Genomic DNA, 12416 nt, shown 5'->3' on the forward strand with positions numbered 1-12416 from the left:
TCCATATTGTGAGAACGTAGAAAGGACCATGTGAAGTGATTACAAGTACGCCAAATATCTCATTTACTGTAGAGTTAGGGGCTCAATGATAATATAATGACAACATCATTGACATATATCTGCGCACAAATTAGCATGCAGTATAGGCATAATTTGTTCTTTTTTTAGCACTTGGAAAAAATAATATTGCAATATACTGCCATGATGTGAACGTTGTGCCTCATGTTGGGAACAAAATCCTTGAATTTAATATCTCCATTCCTCCAACCCCTGATATACTGTGCTCAGTGCATCACCCGCACTCTGTACACACTGTTACTGTTCATATGCCCCAACGGGTATGGACTAGTATTAACTAATATGCCCCAACGGGTATGGACTAGTATTAACTAATATGCCCCAACGGGTATGGACTAGTATTAACTAATATGCCCCAACGGGTATGGACTAGTATTAACTAATATGCCCCAACGGGTATGGACTAGTATTAACTAATATGCCCCAACGGGTATGGACTAGTATTAACTAATATTGCTGGTGTCCCAAGGACCCCTGGGGGTTCCCGGACCCCATTTTGAGAACCAATGGCATAGAATATTAGATGCGTTTTGCAGACAGCCGTGTCTCTTGCAGACTTGCACCCTGGGAGATGACCCTTGTCTGGCTTGTTTTCATACACACATCTTGATCAGTGTGTGATCAGTGACGGCTCGTGCGTTGTTGCGTGCCACCATGGACCGACTGAGGCACCCACAGGTTCATGTTACTCATGGGGAGAGGATTTCAGGCTGGAGGAGAGAGACCTGTGTGTACGTTCTGAGAGTGTGCGTGCCGCCCAGGCTTTTACGCCATGAAATATTAATGCGTATAGCCGCCGCTGCAGAGGCGCTAACCTTCCACCACAGTCATTATTCCTCCTGGCTCTCATGTGTGCGCGCGCTCTGCCCCCTACTCAAGTTTAAGGTGTGAGAGGGAGAGAGGATAAGGGGTGTATGTTTGCTGCTGTTCATATGACCAATACGTGTGCAGAGAGTGAGCTAATATTATCATCATCAAGGCTGTCTGGGATCCACACAGGGTGGGCCATGTCATACACTGTTCAGAGTATACCATGGTGGAAAATAGACACCAAACTATTTTAAGTCTAATAATGCTGTGGCTTCCAAGCCAAGTATATGGCATCAGTATATGTGAATGTGATGTCATTCAGCTCCGTATTTGGACATGTTTCAGCCCAATCCAGTTGGACTTCTTTTGACTTGCAGTGTAACATATACGTGGGGGACTTTTCTGCAGCATTAACCACTTTATCCAGTTGGCTGTTCAAAAATCACACCCGTGTGAAGTGAGGGCGGACGCTCTTGTCATCATACATTCATCATACATCATCACATTTCTGACAAATCACAATGTGCGTCCTCACTTTTGTCATCAATGTTTGCGTTTACACAATGTTTGTGTTTACACAAACACTTAAAACTAGTCATGGGAAACGGTAGCAAAGCGATGTTTGTGTTTTCACAAACCCTCAAAGCTGGACATTGTAGGGGCTAGCACCCCTCAAAAATTGCAGATCTGGCCCGGACGGCTGGGGTAGTGGTCCGGGCACCTGACAGTCGGCTCAAGGAATACCAACAAAAAACAACACAACACAGTATACAGTATTTATACTTCTGTGCTATATGGTTATAGCACAGAAGTATAAATACTGTATACTGTATCCAAAATGGGGAAGAACACAAACACGGCAGCTCCAGAACTGTAGTATAGGAGGCTTCCCAGTTCCCACTATCTACTAGAGTTTAACTGTGAATGTTTTGCTAGCTACTTTCACACTGGCAGATTAAAAAAAGAAAAAAGATACCTGCACAAAGATACACAGCATATCTGTCGCTTTCGAGCTGTATATCTGAAGTTGAAGCCAGCTCAACTAATTTGTAGCATTGTATCAACTACAAATGTCAGATGTATCTTCAAATTCTTCATGGCACTGGCCCATTTAAAATGAAATGGTAGACTGTATCCTCGTAGATTGTGATGATTTGTAGAAATCATTTTAAATTAAAACAAATGCTGGATTTACTTTTTTATCGTTGATCATCTGTAATCTTTTGAGCTCCACTAAGGAAGTCAGATGATGTATAAATACTGTATGATAAAATTATATTTCATTCAGCAATTTGTGCTTGATTTGACGATGCAAAGTAAAACGGAAAAACATTTTCTTTGTGTTTTTGAGATACCACCTCAGTGTGCATGGCAAAGTCGTTCAGCACTTGTACAGTGCTGCACAGTCAAATCCTCTGTACTCGTCATGTAACCCTGTGAGCCTCACTGTTCACATATCACTGTATGTGAGTGTAATAATAGATCCAAAAGAGTTAACTGAACAGAACACAGAGGATTTTTACTGTGAGGCTCGATCACACACAGCTCTCTGCACAAAGCAATATGCTTTTATAGCCAGCCTACCTGCTGAAATATAACCCAACGTAATCAGCAGATAAAAGCATTGTGCAGCTCCCCTGCTTCCTCCCTCTACTCCCCTCCTCTCTCTCTCTCTCTCTCTCTCTCCATTCTCCTTTCCTTCCCTCCACTCTTCTCCGTTCTCTTCTTCCCTTCCTTCCTCCCTCCCCCCCGCCTGCTCCCTTCCTTCTTCCCTCTCCGCATTTTTTTCTCTTCTCATTTTCATGCCATCTTAAACCATGAATTTCGGTCCTTCCCACAATGCTCGGGGGCTGTGCGAGCCAGTGTTTCCTGGGTGCCGGCGTGTTTTTGAATGTGCTGATCCTACAAAGCAGCCCCGCAGTACAGTGAGTCAGTAAGGGAGAAGGGAAAAAAATGTAACAAAATGGTGCTCGTGAGATCAATTACATGACGGAAAATGGGGGTTTAGGTCTAGCCTATATGCCGTGGTGGCGTATAGACTTTCATATCTCCATGCTAGCCAGCTGTTCTCCTATTTAATCTGTTTAGTTTTAGTTTTTTCCCCTCATTCTCATTACGAAAAAGCTAAAGCTGCTTTTAAATTGGCTTTTTCCCCCCTTCTCCACAGCTAATTCTTTCGCTTGTGTGTATGCACTCACACAAGTTTCCTTGCGTGTGTGATCTATGCAATAATGGCTGTGAGCCTAAATTATGCCAAGACATTGGCCTGCCCTGCGTGTGTGTGGGTGTGGGTGTGGGGGTGTGTGTGTGTGCGCGCTTATTCCCCCTCTTAAAATAACCACATGCAGAGCATAGCAGAAATCCCCAGTGTGGGTCTGTGTACTGTGCTGCTGTTTGTCTTGAGCAGGGAGCATGGTGGGGCTGCTACAGTACTGTACTACTGCTGCTGTCACTGGTGTGTTGACAGACATTACAGCCCTTCATTCATAAAGGCAGGGGATTTCCTCACAAGAACTAGCACCACTTTCAGGATGTGAGGTGCACGCATACACGCACACTCGCTCATGTACACACACACACACACACACACACACACACACACACACACACATACACACTTGACGGCATCATTGTTACAATAAGCCCTACAGGATGCGAGACGCACGGAAACAAACGCACACGACCACGCCAAAGATAACACACGGACAGACACAGAGGCCCACAGGCACGTACAGGTGACACACTTAACAGCACCTTTAGGAAGATGACTTGAGTCCCGTGCAGTCCCTGTTGTCGATCGAGCACATTTCAGAGATGGTTGAGTGCACCAACCAACCAACCATTGTCCTCTTGGCCCACAGAGCACCGTCATATCCCATAGGCCATTAGAACACAAGCCCACACTCATGCACTGACAGTAGGCGGTGGGCCAACTAGGGCAGGGCAGTGCTGGAGGGGCGGTGAGGCTATTTGGCTCCATCAGAGTACAGGAGCCAAGGAAGTTGTTGGATCTGTTGCTCTAGTCTCTGTCTCTCGGTAGGAACTGACTATCAGCTTATCATTACTTAAGGTGTCACAATAATAAAGTGTTAGGTCACCGACCGTGCAGCGATCATAGGAGTGGACTTTGTATTTGGAGTGTTGCCCAGTTTGAACCCTGTTTGGGAGAAGGCACACACTCCCCTGTCCAACAAGGTACATTTACCCTCAGCCTCCCCATTAGAGTTGACCTTGTGTTGTAAAATCCCCCCCTGCTATGTCCGCCTATTTAAGGCCTTATTTAAAAGGCTGCTGATTCACAATAGAACCAAATATTGGCATTCTGATTGTTCTGGGGTGTACACTACCTCTGTAGCCCAGGGGTGCCCACACTTTTTTGACTTGAGAGCTACTTTCAAAATGACCAGCTCATCAAGATCTACTGACCAAAATAATTATTATCTCTTTGCTGGAAATAGTTGCATAAGACACACTTGGAACAGGAAATAGAGAGGAGAAATGGAATTGGTAGGTTTTCTTGTATAACTTTGTAATGATACAGGCCCTTTTTATGTCAATCAAACAAGTCACCTTAATTCAAGTAGGGGCATGTCATGTGATCTACCTGCACAGCCTTTGTGATCTACGAGTAGCAAGTATGATGTAAAAACAATCAGGTACATCATACTTGCTACCAGGTAAAATGACACAGGATTTACTCTTTTAGGATAGGTGTTTTTTTGCCCATGTGGTGAGTCACTTGATGGATTCATTTCATGACTTTTGTAGTACCAGTAAAACTCGGGACAATCCATTTCATGAAGTGGACATTCTAAAGATATGAAAAATCACACCTGTGTGAACTGAGTGGTGCAACTCCCCTCTCTCTCTCTCTCTCTCTCTCTCATTAGCACACAACAGTGCAGCACTGTTTCTGGCACAACAGCGCCCCTACTGGTATTCATACTGGTGCTCATTAACGTCACATAGGTGAACCAACACATAGGCGGACACATAGGTGAACACGGACATTGCTGTTCCTTTGAGTGGTTGCACCACTCAAAAACTATGTCTATGTTCTACCCCGGGTAGAGGTAAGTGTCTTTTTGAGGGTTTGTTCCTGCACTAATAGTGGTTCCGGCCGATCGGACAGGACAATCTCATTGTGAGCTTTGGCTGTACATTGTGGATGATTTCCTCATAGTTGTATTTTCGTAAATGAATGCCCTACTTGATCATACTACAATTTTGGACATATTAGGATTCCAACCAACAGAGATGATTTCCAAAATTGCAGTGTATGTATGCCCAGTTTTGCTATTGTGAAGTCGGGAGGGGCATATGCATGCTTACTAACTCTTGGTTAAATAAAGAAAGATGAAGATGGATTGAGTTGCACAATGAATGCAAAGAAGCATGTCGCTTGTAGACCCAATTCTGTGGGTGTGTTACGAAGGCAGCCCTTGATTTAAGGCATTGGTATCCTCCCTGTCATTTGAGTAAGTGTGTGTGTGTGTGTGTGTGTGTGTGTGTGTGTGTGTGTGTGTGTGTGTGTGTGTGTGTGTGTGTGTGTGTGTGTGTGTGTGTCATCCAATAAAAAGGTGTGTGTGTGTGTGTGTGTGTGTGTGTGTGTGTGTGTGTGTGTGTGTGTGTGTGTGTGTGTGTGTGTGCGTTAGTGCTGTAAAGCCTGGGTGGGCCCTGTGTTGTGTGTGCAAAGATGAACGGAATAAGAACAGGAGAGAGGCTGTAAACAGTACTGTGATGTGGCATGGTCGTGCGTGTGTGCATGCGCACAAGTGGGGATATGGGAGGTAAATTAAGTACTTACTGTATGTGTGGGTGTGTGCATGATATAATGTATGGGAGATGTATGTATGTATGCACGGTTCAGTATGTGTTTGATTAATGTGTGTGGTGTGGCGCTGGGCTAGTGAATGGGTGTGCACGCACATGCCTCCATGTACAGTACAGTACATAATAGAAAACATGAGTAGAAGGAACAGAAAATCTGTTGTGTATGGAGATGATGGGGGAGATACTGTGTGTTTTGGTTGGTGTGTGTGTGTTTGATTGAATATTGTCTACAGGGATAACGTGTGTTTGTGTGCGTGCGTGCGTGCGTGTGATTGTGCATGCAGGCAGCACATACTGTAGTGAACTTCAGTCCATGTCGCCAAGGAATCTATCCCAGCACACACACACACACACAGCAGCAGCAGCAGCCTGTCACTCTCACAACCACCACGCTCAGGCACACACAGAGAGCCACCCGGCCGTGTGATGATGTTCCCCCCCCCCCCCCCCGACTTCACAGCTCACAACTCTTCCCTTTCACGGCTTGAGTTTTATGTTGTTGGTTTTTTTACAGCAGACGCAGAGGGAATTAATCATTGTTATTAGCACCGTAGCTGCAGGAAGCTGCTTCGGAACCTTGTTGTTTTGTCAGTGCCGTTATAACAGCAAACCAAGTCGCCGTGACACACGGCTACAGTAGACTGTCAGGTACAGGCTACAGTAGACTGTCAGGTACACACTGCGTGCGCGTGTGTGTGTGTGTGTATGAATGAATCAGCTCCATAGCCAACCAAGTCGCCGTGACAAACGGCTACAGTAGACTGTCAGGTACACACTGCATGCGCGCGCGCGCGCATGCAGTGTGTGTGCGTGCGTGTGCGTGCGTGTGTGTGTGTATGAATGAATCAGCTCCATAATGGCTGCTAGACACGTTTCCGTCTTCCTCCTTCCTTCCCTGGCAGGCAGTTGGCAGGCATTTGTGGCGTCAGCTGCCCGACGGCATTATTCACAGGAAGTGGCGTCACAGACTCTGACGCCCCCACACGGCCAGATTCACTCCCGGGGTTGGGGGCCAGGGAGGGGGGAGGGTTGCCTGGCAACCCCTAAGTGTGCGGTGTCAGTGTAATGTGATCAGGGAGGGGGCGGGGACACCAGCAGAGGGGGAGGAGCTAAATCGGTAGCTGGTTATCTTGTGCTCCGCATGGTGGAGGAGGACAGGGTACATACGCACAGTATGGTAGAGAGAGCCCCGTGAACAGTGTGTTGTTCTGCCTCGTTCTCTTTATCACACAGGCATAACATCTGCCCCATGGCATGCATTGTCCTTCATTATGCACGCACGCACACACGCACACACAGTTTCACACACATGCCATACATTCAAGCATGAGATGCTTAATCTTTCTCATTCTCACTTAGTATCTCTCTCACATATGTCTGTCTGTCTGTCTGTCTGTCTGTCTGTCTGTCTCTCTCTTTCTCTCTCTTTCTCTCTACTCATTCTTTCACACACACACACACACACACACACACACACACACACACACACACACACACACACACACACACACACACACAGTCACACACACACACAGTCACACATACACACAGGCGCTCACACACCTTTTCTTTTTGAGTGGTGCAACCACTCCCTTACGGAGCTATGTGGGTGGCTGGCTGGGTGGGTGTGTCTGAGCACGAAAACAGCATGGTTGTTTTTCACCACCTGTGCGCAACCTAACACACACACACACACAAACACACACACACACACACACACATAATAACTGTATATATGGTGATTTCGGGTGTACCAGTACAGTGACGGTACAGTACAGTAGACTAGTAGAGGGACCCCCACACGGTAATTCTGTCATTTCTCAACCGTTCCGGACACGGTGCGGCTCGCCGGAATCGGGCCGGCACCCTGGGTGCGTTCCTGTGGGTCTGGAACTTACCCACCCCCGCACCATTCACTTCACATGGGTGTGATTTTTTTTAATCTGTGGGCCCGGGCGGTTATCTCAACCGTCCGGGCACCTAGGCTGGAAAAATAAGCATTCTGCCCTAGCAAGCACGAGAATAAAGATACAGCTCAACTGGATAGAGTGCAGACCAGAGGTTCTACCTTCCCATTACATCTGTTTCATTTGTTTTTGAATAGCATGGCAACAGATATAGGCTATATGATACTGTACGTATATGTACATATAGTTTGTCTGATACTGTATGCTTCCATTTACAAATGTCCGCCACTGTTAAACTAAAAGATACTAAATCAGCCGGAATGGCAGAACTGTAAATGCATTTTCTAATAAATAGTCCTATTCGAGGTAGGATATAAGGCTGACAAATGGCAATATTTCATTTCCTTATTTCATTTCAGAAGGTCTGGAGTAGACAAGCCACAATTGCCTGAAAAGTTCATATTCCACTAATGTGTGGATATGGCAACTGGCAGAGGATTGATACTCGGTGAGAAAAAGAGGTTTGGCATCAGCAATGGTTTTCAGTGGCGTGCCAAATCCAGTATACATCAAAGAATAGGAATTAAGAAAATTCCAAATTCCCAGCCTTTTCTCATCTCAGAGGAGAAATGCCTAGTCTAGGGTAGGACTTCCATCGTAATGTACCTTCATTGGAAACTGTCAAGAATGTAAACAGGTCTGTAAAGCCTCAACGTAACTTCCTCAGTGCGGTATTTCCACCAAATACTTGCGTTTAGACACTCAACAGGCTAGGTCTCGCCCAGTCGCGTGCCACTCACTCAAAAACTACTGTTGATGAGTGTCGTTTCCCCAGATGCCTTTCCCATGCATCACATTGTGTGCTGGAGTACTGTTGCTCATCATGCACTCAGCAAGTTACTTCACCTGCTGGTGCTCCAGTGAGACGCAGGAGGGCTTCTCCTCTGTTCTTGTCCTGCAACATTTTTTCTCAGCCTGTTACTGTAATGACAAGCAGTGTGTGACACACCGGTGAACCCCCATGAATAAGGCTTGAAGGTTGTGACTTATTTTTCTTGTCCTATGTTTTCTATTTTCTCTCTTTTTTTCTTTTCTTACTGCACTGGGGGGGGGGGGGGGGCACTACAAATCCAGAGCCTATGATCCTATAAGGCTTGAAGGTCCGTCCCGCACATTTAAAATTAAATCCATTATTTTCAATCTGATTCTGTTCCTCTTGGGAGGTTTTTGGGGTTAAGTAGCACCAGTAAGAGTGTGAAGAATGGCACCTGCAGATTGTCTGATCAAATTTAGCTTTAACCACTTAACCCATTAAGACCTGAGCACAAGTGACTCTCCAAGGCAGCAACGCATCACTCTTCCATGGGCTATAGACCGTAAGGCTATGAAGCAGTAAGGCTATGAAGCAATATAGAACTGGGCATAACGGGCAACGGATAACGGATCTCTTAAAGGCAATGGATGTGGCACGGTGATTGGTTTAATTATTGTCGCCCAAACCACGCCTATGCATAATGTAACGGGTAACGGAGGTGTTTTAGGGATTTAGACAGGTAACCAAAATACCTGGGAACACCCCTTCCCCACTGCTAAATCGCCAAATTGTGTATTTAGAATGCTTGAACGAAAATGGAGCCCTAAGTCTATAATGCATACAATGTGAGCAAGAGGGCTGATACCGTCAGTACTTTTCCTGTCCATAAATGTGGATTATACTCTAGGTGCCGGGCCAAAATTTGCATCTCTGTTTCCACTTTGTGGGATCACGCTATGCCCACACCCCATTCCATATGTGCTTTTGAGGGGTAAATGCATTTATTTTCCTCCAGAGGTTGATAATAATGTAAGCTACGCTACTATTTCTTTGTAAATGAGATCTGTGAGCAATTTGGCAAAACACCAGGTCTGTAATGATGTGAGCAATCCTGTCATTCTGCCGGTCATGAGGAGGTCTGACTGTTCTAGATGTGAGAAAATGTCAATTATGATCAATCTAGAGTTTCTTTGTTGTGTAGTAATTTCCGTGGTGTTGCTTTGGTTATTTTTGGGGAGGTAGGCCTATATGAATTGAATATAGCATACATAGAATCTGATTCTTCTAGGTGGATCAAATTATTGATAAACCGACCACTTAGCGTTTTCCAACACGACAGATGTATTTTAAAGCATGGCATGAAATACTCAATATTAGAGATAAATAAAGTACAAGTGCAACAAAATAGGACACAAATTATAGTTATTTTTTGTTATGGTAACAACAATTGCTACAGAGATGGTAAGTGAACCTGTCGCACTGCCAAATCCCTCGCCAGGCGCGAGCAGAGCACTTCCCGTTAGATACTGTATCATTATCGGAAAAGTATCGGTCCTAATTTGTCGTATCGGGTCATATCGGTATCGGTGAATATGCCAGTCTAACCACCGATCCGACACAGGGGTAAGGGGTTTACACTATGGCAGGTAAATAAAATGTTGGGGCATGTGGAGTTTGCTTTGGAGTTGCCCAAACTGCAAGTGGACATATTAATGAGGTGTCTGCTATAAACACAACACAAGATGCATAGCTAGATAGCTGTATATACGAAGCCGGTGGATTTGAACCCACGACCTGCGCTGTTTGGGATACAGTGCTCTAGTGACCACATGGGAGACCTCTGAATCAGGGCCCTGCATGTGTTGCATGCTGGGTTTCCTCCACCTCTGCCACATGTCCAGTCTCTCAAAGCTACACTTGTACATTATTGTTTGTAATTTAAGAAGTGGCTAGTATCGCGTTTTCTCATTTGGACGACGCACTTTGCAGCTGTGTGTGCAATGTGCATCCATGTGTAATACTGTATGAACGCAGAGACAATCAAATGAGCACAGACAGATGTTTTGCGTGCTGTAGCTTTCTAACGGGAAGTGCTCCGCTCGCGCCTGGCGAGGGATTTGGCAGTGCGACAGGTTCACTTACCATCTCTGTAGCAGTTGTTGTTACCATACCAACAAATAACTATAATTTGTGTCCTATTTTGTTGTTTTTAGGTTAGTGTTGTTCTGTTGCACTTGTACTTTATTTATTTATTTGTCAATTACAAGACACAACACGACATCAAATGACAGAAAAGTAAGCTTAACACTACATACTGTACAAGAAACACACACACGCACGCACGAGCGCACACACACACACACACACACACACACACACACACACACACACACACACACACACACACACACACACACACACACACACACACACACGAGTCCGGTAGTGAAAGATGCATGGTTGCACCATAGCAGCCAGATACATACAGTATACTCACACTTATGTACTTTATTGAAGCCCATGGTTTCATTTCAATACAATGAGTGTCAGTGGAGCAATTTTAAATTGGCCAACATGTTTTTTTTCTGACAACATTGCTAGACTTTGTGAGACACGTTCAGTCTCTTTTTTTTCTTTCTTCTTTTCAACATTCACCAGATGGTTCATACCTGACTAATGGAGTGTCGTGAGATTTACCTTTTTCATGTCATGTTGTCATGAATAGTTGGACGCAGTACACACACATTGTTGTAACTTGCAGGCCCATGTCTACTGTACACATACTCACGTCAATTCAACAGCTCATATCTGGCCTGTCTTGGAGGTGATTCATTGGTACTGTAGTAGAGAGAGCCTTGAGTTAGGGGGACGTCACATTCAGAATTGTTGCTGTTCTGACTTTTTTCAGATAAGGAGATTAGGACTCGGAGCATACATTAAAAATGTTGGTCATGTCCACTATATTTGGTTACACTTATACCTAAGCCTAATGCTTAGCCTAATGTTTCCGTTTTCTTTTCTTTCTCTTTTCGTCCTTTCGCACGCACGCACTCACGCACTCACACACTCACGCGCGCACACATTTTGAAAACAAAGCAATACTGCCTCATCAAAGTTGGTGTTGTGACTTTATATATTGTCAATTACTTGCATGAGAGGGGGAGAGGTGGTGGAGGCAGCTGCTTATTTAGCAGGCAGTTTGAGGGAGTTAAGAGGCTTAAGCGCTTTTTACTACCTTTACTACATTTCTTTAACCAACAATCAGACGGGTGTTCAATAGCACTGATTTATGCAAAACAATGGAGTTAGGTGGTTTCCTCCCGACAGCATCGATAATACTTACTGCAGATTTTATTGCACACAAAAAATCCCTTTGAATTGAAAGAAATTCACAACTGCAACAAAAACCTTCTCAGTAGACGACTAGACGACAATAATTTGTATCAAAGAACAAAATGGTGGTGTAGTTCCACCAGCACGGCACTTATGCAAATGTTGGACAAAAAGACATTGCTCCTTTTGGCAGCGCCAGTATATGTATGTATTTTCCTATGTGAAAACAAGACTATTAGAGCTGAAACAGTCGCTTGCCTTTTTTAAATAGAGCTTGTGAAGGCAGCGCAGCACACAGCGTGCTCTCCCTAGGTCATTTATTTTGCACAACAAGGACAATATTTATATTATTACTTATAAATTATTCAGCACAGCACGGGCTCCACGGTTTCTATGTCGAGAAGAGGAAGAGAGAGTCTTATTTTCTACAGGTTTTTTTTCTTCCTATCTAGTACTCGAAGGTTACTAGTATGCAGCTCCATAACGTGTATATCGTTGCTGTCAGGCAGAAACCCAAAATGAATGCCCTACTTGAGTATACAGCGTCACACAAAAGTATCATAAGTACGTGAAGCATGGCTAGAGCCTTGTATGAAAAATATAAAAAGTTGAAATACCCCACAGTGACGATAAGTGGAAAT

General features: G+C 44.7%; 1 protein-coding gene across 9 annotated transcripts in view; it reads left to right on the forward strand.

Annotated features, from left to right (window-relative positions):
- Positions 1-12416, forward strand: part of chd9 (chromodomain helicase DNA binding protein 9) — a 137643-nt gene that overhangs the window by 52774 nt on the left and 72453 nt on the right. The gene's annotated exons all lie outside the window — the stretch shown is intronic.

The sequence above is a fragment of the Protomyctophum bolini genome (genome assembly GCF_963924005.1).
Source record: "Protomyctophum bolini genome assembly, chromosome: 1".
Taxonomy (NCBI): domain Eukaryota; kingdom Metazoa; phylum Chordata; class Actinopteri; order Myctophiformes; family Myctophidae; genus Protomyctophum; species Protomyctophum bolini.